This window comes from Perognathus longimembris, chromosome 5 (assembly GCF_023159225.1).
Source record: "Perognathus longimembris pacificus isolate PPM17 chromosome 5, ASM2315922v1, whole genome shotgun sequence".
In the NCBI taxonomy this organism is placed as follows: domain Eukaryota; kingdom Metazoa; phylum Chordata; class Mammalia; order Rodentia; family Heteromyidae; genus Perognathus; species Perognathus longimembris.
Genome location: NC_063165.1, coordinates 35172282 through 35189202, shown reverse-complemented (window position 1 = coordinate 35189202; position 16921 = coordinate 35172282).

The following is a 16921-nucleotide window of genomic DNA, read 5'->3' as shown; positions in this document are numbered from 1 at the left end:
TTCTGAGTCTGATCAGGAGAGAGAGAGAGAGAGAGAGAGAGAGAGAGAGAGAGAGAGAGAGAGAGAGAGATTGCATTAGTTCTTAAAGATCAGTTCTGAGTGCAAGAAATTATGACAAAGTTCTTGGGGTTTTAGAAGAAATTGCTGATAGGAAAGCTTTAATTAATTTTGGCTGCTGCTATAAACCATGCTTCCCAAACATACCTTTTGACCAAGACTTCCAGGAAGTTGTAAAAAGATAATAAATAAAAAGACAAATGTAATTAAAAATAATTGGAAGAGCTAAGGAGACAACACCTAAAATAGAATTCTGATGAAACCACATATAAATGAATTACTTTAGTATAAAATCCTCTTGTGGTAATTTATTCTTTCAAAAATTGAATTATAGAGAGGCCTGAGACTAGCCATCAAGTCCAATTCAATCATAAAGATTGAGGGTAGCATTCTGCTTCCCATGGAATTTCATATGTAATATGAGGTATTGATGAAAATTGTGTCAGTGAGTATCATATTATTTCTCTATATTTAAGCTTTTATGATATTCATTTGTATTTTCTAACTTCCAGGATTTTCTTCTGCCTAGATTTGTAATCTTATTGGCATAAAAACTTAAAGCTGTAAGAACCTAAGATTCATGAAAATGAATAATTTCATTTTCAAATGATTTTATTTTCAACAGAGAGGTTGGACTATCTTTGTAGAACTAAATTATAAATATGTAAGTAAACACATTAAGATGGCATGCAAGTATACACACATTTATTAACCAAAATATGGTAGATACTGAGGAATGCTCATATGATATAATTACTTAGAAAGGATAAATACAGTTCAACAAAGTAAATAACATGAAAAATGATTCTGAAAAGGAGATATGGAAGGAGGAAGACAAACTGCTTTGTTGAGTGGCAACTATATGGCACAGCAACTTAAATATATTAAACATATATTTTTGAAAGATATTGTTCAGGATGGTCTAGGAAATCTTAAGATATTTTATGTACAGTAAATAAAAAAGCTATTTTATTCATGTTTATTTCTTCATCAAAAAACAAGATTAAATCACGATGCATTATTTTCCACAATTACTATAAAGATGTAGCACATTATTGACTATTGGAGAACTATGAATTAACAAATATAGGAATTTTAATAATAAAAATGACATAAATTATCTTAAAAGAATAATAAATATCCAGGTGCTTGTGGCTCACTTTGTATTCCTAGATACTCAGGAGGCTGAGCTATGAGGATGGTGGTTGAAGCCAGCCGGGACAGGAAAGTACATGAGACTCTTATGTCCAATAAACTACTCAGAAAATGCCAGAAGTGGTGCTGTGGCACAAATGGTAGAGCACTAGCACTGAGCCAAAGAAGCTCAGGGACAGGGCCCAGGCCCCAAGTTCAAGCCTCAGGACTGTGGGTGTCAAAAAGAACTATAAATAATTAATACATTGTTAGATACTATTTATTAATGAAAATTTACAATCTTGACAAAATTTCTGTTTAAGTTAAGCCTATGCTTAATATACATATTTTAGAAATTCAGTTTCTCAGTTTGTTTTCCAGAAAGTAAAGTGCTCCCTGGTCATTCTGATAGTTTTGCTTAAATACAAATAGGACAAATAGGAGGCAAATTCATTTTGAATAGCTCTTACTTGTCTTCAAATCTCCTTCCAATGAACTTTGTTTATTTAGGCATAAAATATTTGGAATATGATTTTATTCCTAGGGTTTTTTTTTTTAATTTCCTGGGGAGGTAGGGAATTCTCTTGCAAAAAAAATTAGGATTTTTTTCCCCCAAGTCTTTCCATTTCCTTATGAAAGGGGCAATGTCATTATTTATGACAGAAGCATAGATTTCCATTGTGTATATATACCACAGTTTCTTGATCCATTAATCTACTGGGGCATCTGGGTTGGTTCCATATTTTAGCTATGGTAAATAATACTGCAATGAACATGGTTGTGCTGGTAGTTTTAGTTTGTGAATCTTTGGTTAAATGCCCAAAAGTAGGGTTTCTGGGTCATAGGGGAGCTCTATGCTTAGCCTTTGGAGGAACCTTCATACTGTTTTCCAGAATGGTTGCACAAGGTTATACTTCTACCAACAGTGTAGTAGGGTTCACTTTTGGCCACATCCCCACCAGCATCTGTTGTTATTAGTTTTCTTGATAATGGCGATTCTTACTGAGGTGAGGCGGAATCTCAATGTTGTTTTGGTTTGCATTCCTTTTATGGCCAGAAATGTTGAGTGCTTCTTCATGTGACTCTTGGAAAAAAATCATACTAAATAAAGTGACTCAGACCCAAGGAAACATAAACTCAATGGTTTCCCTCATTAGTAATAACTAATATATGTCTAGGATAGTCCTAGTCGAGGATCACAGTTGCTCAATAGCTATGTACATATGATCATATAAGATGGTGCTAAGAAAAATGAACTCCCAAGATAGAGGAAACAAGTGGTTTACCATTGTTGTTATTTTTTTTTCTTTGTTTTTGGCCAGTCCTGGGCCTTGGACTCAGGGCCTGAGCACTGTCCCTGGCTTCTTTTTGCTCAAGGCTAGCACTCTGCCACTTGAGCCACAGTGCCACTTCTGGCCATTTTCTGTATATGTGGTACTGGGGAATTGAACCCAGGGCCTCATGTATATGAGGCAAGCACTCTTGCCACTAGGCCATATCCTCAGCCCTGTCATTATTTTTAATGTACTATTTTCTTTTGTTTATCTTCCCCATGGTTTAGCCCCTGTTATCCCTTTATTTGGTTTTGATACCCTAGGTATTATATATATGATTATGTGAATTAGGCAACGAAAGGGGAACTTACAAGAGTGCTTGTCTCATATACATGAAGCCCTAGGTTCGATTCCTCAGCACCACACATATAGAAAAGGCCAGAAGTGGCATTGTGGCTCAAGTTGGCAGAGGGCAAGCCTTGAGCAAAAAGAAGTCAGGGACAGTGCTCAGGCCCTGAGTTCAAGCCCCAGGGCTGGTAAAAAAAATGGTGAGATAAAGGGTAAAAGATGAGCCAATGCAACAACAATACTTACAAGAAAATATGTTGTAAACTAACTGTACAACTTGGGGGGAAGGATTGGGGAGGAGGGAAGGTGGGAGAAAAATGAGGAAACATAACAATTTGATAAGAAATGTACTCACTACCTTATGTATGTAACTCTAATCCCTCTGTATATCACCTTGACAATAAAAATTAAATTAAAAAATCATGTTGAGTCATGTTTTTGATGATGGTCATTCTGACTAGAGTGGAAAGGAATCTCAATGTTATTTCAATGTGCATTTCTTTTGTAGATATTAATATTTTTCATGTATTTATTGTTCATTTGTAAAACTAATGTTTGTGAGGATTTAGGGGGAAAACCTTAATACACAGTTAATAATAATGCAAATTAGTGCAACCACTATGTATGCCAGTCTGGAGATTTTTTCAAAAAATTAAGTAAAATCTATGATCTAGTGATGCCACTCTTGGATACTTATCCAAAAGCTTGCAAGTCAAGATAGAATAAAGTACCTAAATATTTACATAAATTACTTCACTTTTACCACAGCTAAGCTATAGAAATAGCCCAGATGTCATACAACTGAGGAATTCATCAAGAAAATGTGGAATATATATATATATTTACATTAGAATATCATTCATTTATCAGTAAGAGAAACATTTTGTCATTTTCAAGGAAATTAATGTACCTGAGAAAATTCATATTGAGTGAGGTAAGCCAGGTTCAGTAAAACATAAGTTGCATGTTTTCCTCACATGTGAATGTCACTAAAATGTAGACACATACAGGACCTTACATATATGTACCTGTGTATATAATCAAACTCACAAAGTATAGCATATACAGGACTAATATGATGTAATAGTTTGAACAATTAACAGATAGTTTAACAAAATGATTATCAGGAATCTGAAGCATGTCTTATATGGAAGCTAAAAGGAAAGTGTGACAATAATAATACTCCATATATTTGTGTGAAAATGTAACTAGGCAATTTAAAGAGATGCATGCATGATAGGATAAATGGAAAGGCAGAGAATAATAGAAGAGGTGACTGATCTATAGTCACTGTAAATATAAATGAATAAGTTAAATTGAAATCCCCTGTACAACTACTTGAAGAGAATTGACAATATTATGGTAGTAATGGGGCTTATTATCTCAATTTAGCTTTTCTTATAAATTTTGATTGCTTTTGACTCAGCAGGATTGAAATAATTAGCAATTATTTCTTAATTATGTTTTATCTCATATAATTATATATAACATTAAACATATAATAGAATTATGTGTTAATTATATTATATAACATATGTGATATATAATATATTAGCATATGACGTATATGTTATATGTTAAAAACAATCCTAAAATGACATGAACCTAAGGGCATTTAGAAACAAACTTTTGGCCCTGTCACCTCCCTTTTACTGTCAAAAAATACTGTTTTTGCCATGGTAACTTTTTTATTTGTCTTCACTATTTCCTGGGATACTGACTGGACACCAGTGGTTTCTATGTTGTGTGTTATTCCACCACAGAAACTATCATCTCAGACATAGTTCTGCAGTCTGCCACAACAGGACCAATCTCACTCAATCTCAGCCTTAATGATAGGTCCCATGACTGTTCCTATAACAGAAAAACTGAGGCTAAAAAACAGGCATGCCTGGCTCACGTAGATACAGTTTAGATGTTTCATTGCCAAGGATATGACAGACTCTAAATTCTTAGAACAGATTTGCCAGCTGCTTGAATGTATGGCATATAAAGCATTAGGCTGTCTTTCTGATAAACAAAACACAATATCACTTCATCAGGCAATGTCAGGAAGTCTAATCAAGAATTGACTGTAAGCCAGTTGTTACCATCAGCTCTGTTGATGTACCATTAATGGGGGATAAGAATATATTAAGTATTCACCTCTGTAAGTTCTCTAAGCTGAATCTTTTTATCAAGTTAGGTCAGTCAGATTAGGATCACATTCATATTACTGAGTGAAATTAGCTTAGTTTCTTTCAGAAATACTTTCAGGGATATGTGATTTAATGCTATACTCCACATTTATATAGAGGGCCAATAAATATCTACCTGAATAGTATTTCTCCATCACTTTAGTAATTTATTATGTATCCTAGAATCTCACATCTAAGTTTTAATGATATAGACCTTAAATTTTGTTTTGTATGGAAATTGTGTTTTGCTAGACAAACTTGTAAAATTTTGTTTATGAGACTTTGATATTACTTATGATTTAAATATGCAAATAATCAAGCACAAATCAAGATAACAATCTTCAAAATAAAGGCTCTTTTGTCACATCATGTGAAAGAACTTTTCTACAGGAAAGGCTTCTCTCAAAGTCATAAACATTGATTTGCATATGAATCTTTTACCTGCTCCATCTTCCAGGGACATGGACCTTTGCTAAACCAAAATGGCAACAGAGACCTCACAGAATTATATCCATCAACCTCCCTTTCTACAGACTGGATAGAGGCCGTGGAGCTTTATGTTGAATGTCTGAGTGGAAAGTCTCTATCTCCTAATGTCAGACAACCCTAAATATTATCTGGGTCCTTGGAAAAAATTTCTTGGTGTCTCAGTTTCAGTTGCCTATCTGTAAGTGGACAACGAAAAGTTTCTTTCTTTCTGGGATTCTTGTGATGAATGTGTGAGAACATTTCTATTAAAATACTTCACACAATAGCTAGCCTATAAGATTTAAGTTTTTATTGTTTTGTACATTGTACATATGGATGGAGTGGGTGGTGATGATGATGATATTGGTGATTGTGTGAACAATAATGATATTTGCAATGTTTTACCCTCCCGGAGGACCACTGTCTCTTCCTTCACACTATCTTGACTAACTTGGTAGGGCTGCATCTTTACCTTACTCTTGAGGAAGTGAAAAGGGTCTCCGGAAGAACAAGATTCTAGGTGCTGGTGGCTTAGATACTCAGGAGGATGAGATCTGTAGATTGTGATTCAAAGTCAGCCTGGAAAGGAAAGTTAGTGATACTCTTCTATCCAATTAACTACTATAAAAGCTGTGGCTCAAGCAGTAAAGGGTAGCTTTGAGCACAATAGTTCAGGGACAGAGCCCAGGTCTTGAGTTGAAACCCCAGACCAACATGAAAGAAAGAAGGAAAGAAAGAGAGGAGGCGGGGAGAGGGAGGGAGGGAGGGAAAGAGGGAGGGAGGGAGAAAGGAAAAAGAAAGACAAGAAGACAGGAAGACAGAAAGAAAGAAAGACAGAAAGAAAAAAAGAAGGAAAGAAAGAGAGGAAGAAAACAAGCAAGAAAGAGATGAAGGAAGGGAGGGAGGAAGGAAAACAAGAAAGAAGAGAAGGAAGAAAGAGAAAGATTCCTCAGGAATGGTTTTATATTATGTTTTAAGAAGTTTTTCTAGGGCTGGGGATATGGGCCTAGTGGCAAGAGCGCTTGCCTTGTATACTTGAAGCCCTGCGTTTGATTCCCCAGCACCACATATACAGAAAATGGCCAGAAGTGGCGCTGTGACTCAAGTGGCAGAGTGCTAGCCTTGAGCAAAGAGAAGCCAGGGACTACAGTGCTCAGGCCCTGAGTCCAAGGCCCAGGACTGGCAAAAAAAAAAAAAAAAAAAAAAAAAAAAGTAAGTTTTTCTAAAATCTAGGAGTAAGACAGATAGTCTAAGTATTCTTCTTTCAGCCACTTTGTAGATCCACCAAAAACAATGACACCCCCCACCCCCGAAAATAAAAACAAGTCTTAGTTAATCTTAGGGAAAAGATGAAGCAAGTTCTGTTTTGCTGTTTGAGGAAGAAAGATAAATAGCACTCTTTGATGTCTCTGCTTGGTCCACTGGGCATCATAAGGATAGATGACCACAGAGGGGACTCCTTCAGTGTCTCCACACAGAAAAAGACACTATGTGTTACCTTCAGCACTGGTTCTGAGATTTTTGATCTCATGATATCTACACTTAAAAATTACTGAATAAAATAAAGATATATTCCTTGATATTTATAGTATTAGAAATTAATATAAAAATAAAAAATATGAATTTACCTAAGAACAAGCATTTGTATATGCATCTCTGTTACATGTTAACATATAATCATTTTAATACGAACATCTATGCTTTCCAAAGCAATGATAATGAGTAGTGGGATTGTTTTCCATTTTTTTTTTTTTTTTTTGGCCAGTCCTGGGCCTTGGACTCAGGGCCTGAGCACTGTCCCTGGCTTCTTTTTGCTCAAGGCTAGCACTCTGCCACTTGAGCCACAGAGCCACTTCTGGCCATTTTCTGTATATGTGGTGCTGGGGAATTGAACCCAGGGCCTCATGTATACGAGACAAGCACTCTTGCCACTAGGCCATATCCCCAGCCCCTGTTTTCCATTTTTTATATTCCTTTAATGTCTGGTTTAATGAAGAAGGTGAATTCACATACCTTTTTTTCTTTTTGCACTTAATCAGTTGTGATACGTTGTTCTGATTGAAGTAAACAAAGAAATGCCATATTTTGAGGCATTTAGATTTAGAGTTTGAAAAGGAGTATTTTAACAAATTTTAAAGAAATTTTTAGTATTTTTTCACACTATATCAAAACTATACAAATGGCCATTTCTTACAGATATTTAAAAAAAAAAGAAAATAAATGCTTCATTCCCAGTGAAACTAAATGAAGATCATAAAGCTGTTTTTGTACGCTCTACCCAAACTGGAAAATATTAGTCCGCTGAATTATGCAGTCCTTGCAAATGTTGAAACATTTTTATTATACAGTATTAAATAGTAACATTGATAATCTCATGAGAAAAGTTTGTATTATGGAGCTGTCAAACTGTGGCAGATACAAGTTTCCCAAATTCTGGCTTTATCTTCAAAGCTCAAATTTTATCCTTGCCAACAAATCCTGTCACTTGTTTCCTTGAAGTGGCAGGCTCACTATATTCAATTTTGAGAATATGTCTATCAAATACTTATATCCAAATAACTATCATTATATGTCCATGCTTTTTTTTCAAGTAAACTTAAATGCTTAAATGGACAATGTACATTAGTTCAGCTTGCAACTCCGATAGCTGTATGAAGGCATTTCTTGTGATAACACTCATGTGTGTTTTGGCAAAGGTGACTTATTTATAAAAGCCAGGCACTAAGGCCTGGGAGGAAACAAAATTAATAGTCTTTCAGAATCATTATAGACATGGTAAGGTGAAACTGACATTTTTGTTGTAAACATGTATCAGTGATGACCATAAAGACTGCTAATTTACATCAGGTTAAGCATGTCAATGTCCTGAAGCAGCTTTAATTTATTTGTGATGGAAATGCAGAACATTGTTTTTTCTAATATTTGAAATATCCACTTCACTTTCATTATCTTCAGATCCCTAGGGAACAACAGTACAGTAGAATGTCTTGCTCCTATCTAGCTAAAAATGTGCATTGGAAAAATTTTCCATATCCATTTTTTCTCTTTACCTTGTCTCAGCCTCTGGTAAACCCTATTGTACTCAACTCTTATGAGATCAATATATATATATATATATATATATTTAGATAGAACTGCATAGCTTTACATTTTGTCAATGTAAAGCTATGCAGTTCTATCTAAATAAGCCAGGCTTAAGTGATAAAATGTAAAGCTATTCAGTTCTATCTAATTTATTGTAAATAGCATGGTTTCAATACTTTTTAAATGACTGACTAGTACTCCATTACATGTGTGTGTGAGCATGTGTGTGCATGTATGTATATATGCATTAAATTTTATTTATTCTTTCTTCACTTGGTAGGCACTTCAGTTGTTGCAATTATTAGTTATTGAAAGTGCAGATATCTCTTTGGTATATTTAACTCCCCTTGGATGTATACTCAATTGTGGGGTTGCTGGATCATATTGTAGTTGTATTTTCAATTTTTGGAGGATCCTCCATACATTTTTATATAATGAAAATTTACATTTCCTTAAAAATTTTTTAAATTGTTTTATTTTTCCCACATTCTTACCTACACATTTTATCTTTAATCATTCAGGTACAGGCATTTTCACTGGGGTGACCTGATATCTCACTGAGGTTTTGATTTGTATTTCTCTTATAATTAGAGATGTCCAGAATTTCACATATACTTGCTAGACATTTGTTTTTTTCTTTGAGAAATTTCTGTTTAGATCTATTAAATTTAGATCAGATTATTATTATAGTTATTAATTACAGCTGATTTGTGTGGCTTTCTTTCGGATTCTGGAATTTCTCTGTCAGTTGGGTATTGTGTAGCTTGTATATTTTGTGGTCTTCTACAGGTTGTCTTTTCACTGTGGTGATTGTTTTCTTTGTACTACATAAAAATATTAATTTTCTTAAAACCTTAACAGCACAAATAGAAAGCTACTGCTCAACAGATCATAAAACTTACAGTTTCCTGATGTTCATGAAAAATGATCTACATTCTTGCCATTCAAATTTTTATCAGTCAGCCAGTAGTTCAGCACCATCTGAGAATGTTAGAATTCACTCTTGGTCTCCACCCTAGTCCCACTGAATTAAAAAAAAAATCTTAGCTTAGCCTGGGTGGCTCATAGTTTTCATCTTAACTACTTGGGTTTGTAGCAATCTGGAGGAGCCTGGACAAAAAAGTTCATGAGAACACCCAGCCAATATATGGTTGCAGATGTATGTATCTGTCATCCTAGGTACAGAAAAGGCCCAGACTGGTAGAATTATAATTTCAGGCAGACCTAATTTCAGCAGAAAACCAGGGCATGGTGGTTTGTACACCAGACATACTCACATTGGGAAGCACAAGTAGGAGGATTTCAATTTAGGCTAGCCTGGACTAAAAGTACAACCTTGTCTCACAAATAAATACAGCAAAAAAATGCTGGAGGCATATCTCAAGCAGTGGAGCACTTTCTTTGCAAGTGCTCTATCCTGTGTTCAAATCCCAGGACAACCCAAAACCAAAAGTCCTGGTGATTCATAGACACAGGAATTTTTGAGAAGCATCAGGACAGGCTTCAGCCCAGAAACGTATTATCTTTTAGTTGATTCAAATAAGCTACAAAAAGTCAAGGCTCAGAATTTTCTGAAAGAATTTGCATGGTGCTAGAGTTTTCCAGACCACATGAAGGACACTTGCTTTTGAAATCTTTTTTTTTTTTTAACAGTATTTCAGTCACCAGGGTGACAGTATATTTTGCTTGACATATGACTTCTCTTTTGTTGGAACAGACAGGGCATGAGGAATGACATTTCTCTTTTTGTGTCAGTACTTGCTTGATAAGGCGAAAATATTTATTATTTGAGTAGCCAAAAAGAATGATAATCTCTTCTGAGCATTTTCAATCGTTGAATGTTTCCTTTGCACCTACTCTCTTCATTTTATCTTTTAAAAACATTTTGTGGGGGCTGGGAATGTGGTTTAGTGGTAGAGTCCTTGCCTAGCATGCATGAAGCCCTGAGTTCGATTCCTCAATACCACATGCACAGACAAAGCCCGAAGTGGCGCTGTGGCTCAAGAGATAGACTGTTAGCCTTGATTAAAAAGAAGCCAGGGTTAGTGCTCAGGCCCTGAGTCCAAGACTCAGGACTGGAAACCCCCCCACCCCCCAAAAAAAATCCTTTTGGTGAATCCATCTTTGAATCTACTACAACTGTTCCTTACTACTTCTAGTCATCTCTCTCTCTCTCTCTCTCTCTCTCTCTCTCTCTCTCTCTCTCACACACACACACATACACACACATTCACACACACACAGAGAAAGTTTTTATGAACAGTTGCTTGCTTGTTACATCATTATGGAGCCTTTGCCTATACTGAACTGGCTCACAAATTGGTTTGTTGAATACAGGTTGAAGTCCTGCTATGCACCATAGTAATAAACAGCTGGACATCTTAGAGGGTTTTTTTTTTCCTGTAACTTTTGTAGATCTGAATTAAATTTTCCCCAGAAGTGCACTGTGAGGCACTGAGATGTGGTGAAAATCTCTCCTGTCAGCAGTAATGTTCAATTTTGACATATATATTTACTTAGTGAAAGCACTTGTCTATTGCTAACACCACCAACAACCTGTCAAATTGGGAAAAATGTTCTTTTTTATCTTTATAAATTGCTGTGATCAAAAGTCCATTCAGTAGAAGTTTCTAGCAATACCACTTTATTTGTACATTCTCAAGTAACATACACTGGCATAATCATTGTGATGGATCTTTCTGTCCACTGTTTGTTTGTTTTCTATTTTATTGAAAAATCTTAGTTTTGGGTAGACATTTCCACCTAGGATCTTCATATCATTAATTTGCACCCTGAGCATGTGTGTAAACTTAGTTGTATTTTGGTATTCTTTGTATATTTTATTTATTTGGTGCAGAGATGCTTGACAATGGAGGTATTTGCTGCTAATATCACAGTACCTAACATCCATAAATCAAAATAATAGTCCTCCTAGTACCCATATGTTGAGATTTGGCAAGCCGGTTGGTCTAGCTTATTTTTGGAAACCCTTATCATCTTTTAGTTCCTTCCAGATGTTCTTAACAACTCTTTGCCAAAATGTGTCCAAATAAAAATGGAAGAATAATGGAGGTTGTTGAAATATTTCCTAGAATGTTTAGTAGAAGATTTCTAAAAAATGATTTCAATACTATTATTTCTGAAATGATACAATCATTAAATATTACTCCAGTTGGGTATTAGTTAATAAAATAAGCATCTTTCAGATTAAGTATATGCTTCTTCATGACAGGGTAACTTAGAGTATGTTATAGAATAGCCTGTGACTCCAGTGGCTTTTCAGTGGGTACATATTTAATAGCTGGATCTTTTCATATCTGAAAGATAAAAATAAATATATGGAAGTAGTTTATAACTTACTATGTATCTTCTTTTTACAAAATTTATGACGTTAAGTAAATTCCATTGATAAGACAAAACTTTCCAAATGTGCTGTCAAAATTACTATCTGCAGAATAATCTTAAATAATTAATCACACATTTTATGATTTACATTAAAATTTACAGCCATGCACAAGTAAAAATTGTATCAATCCCACACTACAGCATTTATATTGATTAGTTTTAAAAATTGAGATAATTTAGTTATTAATGTTATATTTTTAGGCAATAAAATTCTCTGTTAAAACAATTTGTTGAGTGTAGGCAAACTTACAAATTGGTTCAACTACCAACAACTTAGTGAAATTGCTACACTGAAATTTTTTCTTGGTGAATTAAGTCCTGCAAAATTTATTTTGGAACCCTGATGCACAGTAAGACGCAGTAAGACGTGACTATTTTAGGAGATAGAGCCTCTAAAGGGGTAATGTCAAAGAAGGGCATATGGGTGGGCCCTATGTTGTGACTCATAGCACATTGAAGATTACAAAGTTTGGACAGAAAGTGTGATTCTACATAGAGAAAAAGTAATTAGAAGAGAAATCAAGAGAGCAGCCATCTGCAAGACAAGAAGTGAAGCCTCAGAGGAAACCAACCCTGCTGTTTCTTGATCTTGGACTTGGGTATAGATCTTCATGTTGACCTTTGTCTGTGGGCTTCCACAGATCTGCTCTAGAACTGTGGGAGAAAACACAACCTCTATTTAATGTGTGTGTGTGTGTGTGTGTGTGTGTGTGTGTTGTGTGTGTATTAGCATATAGTATAAAGAATTATGTTCTTAATAGTTCAATAGCACAACTTCACTGGAATTTCAATTTTTTTAAAAGATTAAATTATATATTTGCTTTTTTCTGAATAATTACTTATATATTGTCAAAGTGATGTACAGAGGGGTTACAGTTTCATATGTAAGGGAGTGGGTACAATTCTTGTACAATTTGTTACCTCCTCCCTTATTTTCCCCACCCCCTCCCTCTTTCCCTCTCCTCTCATGAGTTGTTCAGTTGTTTTACACCAAATGGTTTTGTAAGTATTGCTTTTGGAGTTGTCTTTATCCTTTGTCTCTCAATTTTGATATTCCCTTTCCCTTCCCTAGTTCTAATACCAGTATATACAATATCCAGGGTACTCAGATGAGATACAGTGATAGAGTGGGGACCACCATAGGAAGGGGATACAAGAGGATCATCAACAAAAGCAGCTACAGTTTCACATGACATGTTGAAAGTAATTATAATAGTGATATAACACTCCTTTCCATAGCCTTTATGAACACATAAGATGATGCTAAGCGAAATGAACTCCATGTTATGGAAACGAGTGTTATATCACTGTTGTAATTACTTAATTTTTTTTTTTTTGTCGGTTGTAGCGTTTGAACTCAGTGCCTGAGCACTGTCCCTGACCTTTTTTTTTTTTTTTTTTTTTCTCAAGGCTAGCATTCTACCATTTGGTTTTGTTTTGTTTTTTGCCAGTCCTGGAGCTTGGACTCAGGGCCTGAGCACTGTCCCTGGCTTCTTTTTGCTCAAGGCTAGTACTCTGCCACTTGAACCACAGCGCCACTTCTGGCCTTTTCTATGTATGTGGTGCTGAGGAATCGAACCCAGGGCTTCATGTATATGAGGCAAGCACTCTTGCCACTAGGCCATATTACCAGCCCCTACTTAATGTTTTTACATATGTTCTTTGATAAGTATTTGCTCAAATGCTTTTTCAATATTAAGCCATTCATTTTTCCATCTGATATAAGTGTTACATATTCTGAATGCAAATAGTTGGACTGTATGTATTTGCAGAATACAATGTAATTTTTAATATCTATATACCTACAGAAATGACAGCAGTCATTCAAGTCATTCTTGCCTTCCTTTCTGCAGTTACCCTGTATGTATATGTGTGTTTGTGTTAAGTTCACCAAAACTTTATTCAATAACTACATCTTTATTCCTTCTCAGATTTTCAGAATAGAAAAGGAATTAGGTGACCGACAGCCTTCATTCTGTGTATTGATTCTGCAGATATATTCATTCTACAGAGCTTCAAGTCTGGGCTGGGACTATGGCCTAGTGGCAAGAGTGCTTGTCTCACGTACATGAAGCCAATAACTACATCTTTATTCCTTCTCAGATTTTCAGAATAGAAAAGGAATTAGGTGACCGACAGCCTTCATTCTGTGTATTGATTCTGCAGATATATTCATTCTACAGAGCTTCAAGTCTGGGCTGGGACTATGGCCTAGTGGCAAGAGTGCTTGTCTCACGTACATGAAGCCTTGGGTTTGATTCCTCAGCACCACATATATAGAAAAGGCCAGAAGTGGTGCTGTGGCTCAAGTGGTAGAATACTAGCCTTGAGCAGAAAGAAGTCCAAACCCCAGGACTGGCAAAAAACAAAACAACAACAACAACAAAAAACCCACAAAAGTATGCCTGGATACTTTGAACTACAGCTCTTGATTTCCTCCCTCTTTTCACTGCTGACAACCACCCTTCTAATCTCTGCTTACAGGTATTTGATTGCTTAGAGTCTGCATATAGCTGAGAACACTCAGAGCTTTTCTTTTCTGTAGTTTGATTATGTTATTTAGCATAATAATTCCAGCTTCATCTATGTGGTCACAAATGTCAGCATATTCTTTATAAGGTTGAATCATGGTCTCTCTCTCTCTCTCTCTTTTTTCTCTCTCTCTCTATCCATATGTATGTGTATTACATCAATTTTTTTCATTTACCTACTGATGAACATTTCAATTGTTTCATATCTTGACTCCTGTGAATATCACCTTAGATTCTGATTAGATGACTCAAGGTGGGATTGATGGATAATACAGTAGTTTTATTTATTTATTTATTGTTTCCTAAAGCACTACCATATGGATACCTTAAATTTACATTCCCACCAGTAATCCCAGGCTGGTCTTTTCTCCACATTCTTGCCAACACCTGGGACCACTTGTCCTTTTGACAGCAGTTACTCTGACAAATGTGGGCTGATAACCCACTGTTCTGTGGTACACATTCCCTGACAATTACTTCAGCTGATCTTTCCATAGAGCTGTTGACTATTTTTGTGCCTTTAGAGAGATACCCATTCAGGTAACTTGTCAATTTTTCTTTGGGTTGTTTCTGTTTTTTGCTATTAAAAGGCAAGTTTTGCATATATTTGGGTTATTAACCCATTGGTGTATAAATATTTTCTCCCTAACTTATGTTTCCTTTCCATTTGATTGCTTTTTTTTGTGGTACAAAAAATTCAGAGTTTGACGTAGTCTCATTGCTCCACTTCTGGTTCTGTTGTCTGAGCTTTTGGAGTGAACTTCAAGAAGTTATTGGTCAAGGTCAGGATGATAAGAATTTTTAGTTTCATGTTTCACATATAGGTTTTTAATCCAAAGATGTTGATATTTGTGTGTGTAGTAATTGATCTGTGTATGAATATATAAAATTAAAATGAGACTAGTATATGTCATATATTAGCATATATTGAGGATAATTTATGCCATCATCCTTAGAAGAGTTGCAAGATAGACACAATGTGCTGGATGGCAAACATTCTTATAAATAGAAGAATATTCCTCATTATTTATAAAATTTCTACATTTTAAAGCATTCCTTGGAAATATTCTCTAGAGAAATGAAAAATGAATAGAAGACTTACTGCGGCCTCACAGTTAGAATTAACTTAGTTGACTCTGAATTACTTAAGCAACCCCTGACAGGGGAAGAAAGCAATAAATTGCCCTTATCTGAAAAAGTACTACTGACAGACTAGGAGTTGTTAATTATTATTATTTTTTGTTAGTACTAGGATTTAAATTCAGAACCTTACACTTGCTAAGCAGGTACTGTACCAAGTAAGCCACACACATAGTCATAGGTGATCCTTACTATTATAGGAGGAAAAATCAGAATTGAAGAATCTGGAGACAAGTTGAGATTTTATAAGTGAATGATTGCTTACAGATAATGACAACTGTTAAGTAAGTGTAGTTCCAGCCTTTCTGAAGAACATGAACAAACTGCAAAGAACATTGCCAAACATTGAAAGATAGACATAAATGTAATACTTGTCCTCCAAGGAAACGATGTCTAATGATAGTTGGCAAAACCTGCAGAAGTATTACCTAGGTTTTCTTTACATTTTATCAGCAGTCGAGTGCTGACCACTCCTGTGTTATGTTAGGATTTTTATTAATGCTCTTAGGATGAATGTTGAAGGAAAGCCTGTCTAGGTATAATGCCTAGTCTAATCCATCACAGCTCAGGCATGTTGTCTTACTGTCAGTTATGATTTGTTCTTTTCATTTTCTGGCCACAGAATTCTGATAAATTCATTTAATATGGTCCATAATGGGTCAAATATATAGCGGTACTACCATAGCTTCAAGTTTTTTCCAATAGACCACCAACTTGCAAATTGATTGGAACATAGTAGGCACTCACGTTACATTAGGGGAATTATGAAAAAAATTCTAGAATTACATGAGCTGTGCTATCCTTAATTAATCCAGAAACAAAATGTTTGTTGTGCAGTATATTTATTTAATGCTCCTAAAAAGTTACCTTATTGTTGGTACAAGTATGAACCTCTATGGGAAAATGAGGATATGTTTCTGTTACATCTTACTTGTCTTATCTTTTGATATCTGCCTATGTACATTCCTCTAGTTATTTAAGATAAGTCTTGTCAAACTATTTGAAAGTATTTTATTTTATTTTTAAAATGAAACCACTAGGCAGCATGAAAAATACAAGCTCTATTTGGCATTGTCTATAGTTGACAGTTTAAGTGGGTAATGGTCTTTGATGCATTTCATGTAATTTCTGTCCTAGTCCCTGAAAACAATTTGATATCAAAATCTTAATACTCAATTAGACAACCTTATAGGTTGTCTTCGAACCTTCTAGGTATTACCCGTTAACAGATCAAAACACCTAGATATTGCTAACTATTCAGAATATTTAAAAACTGTCCTGAGTTATTGTTTTTTTTATTGTC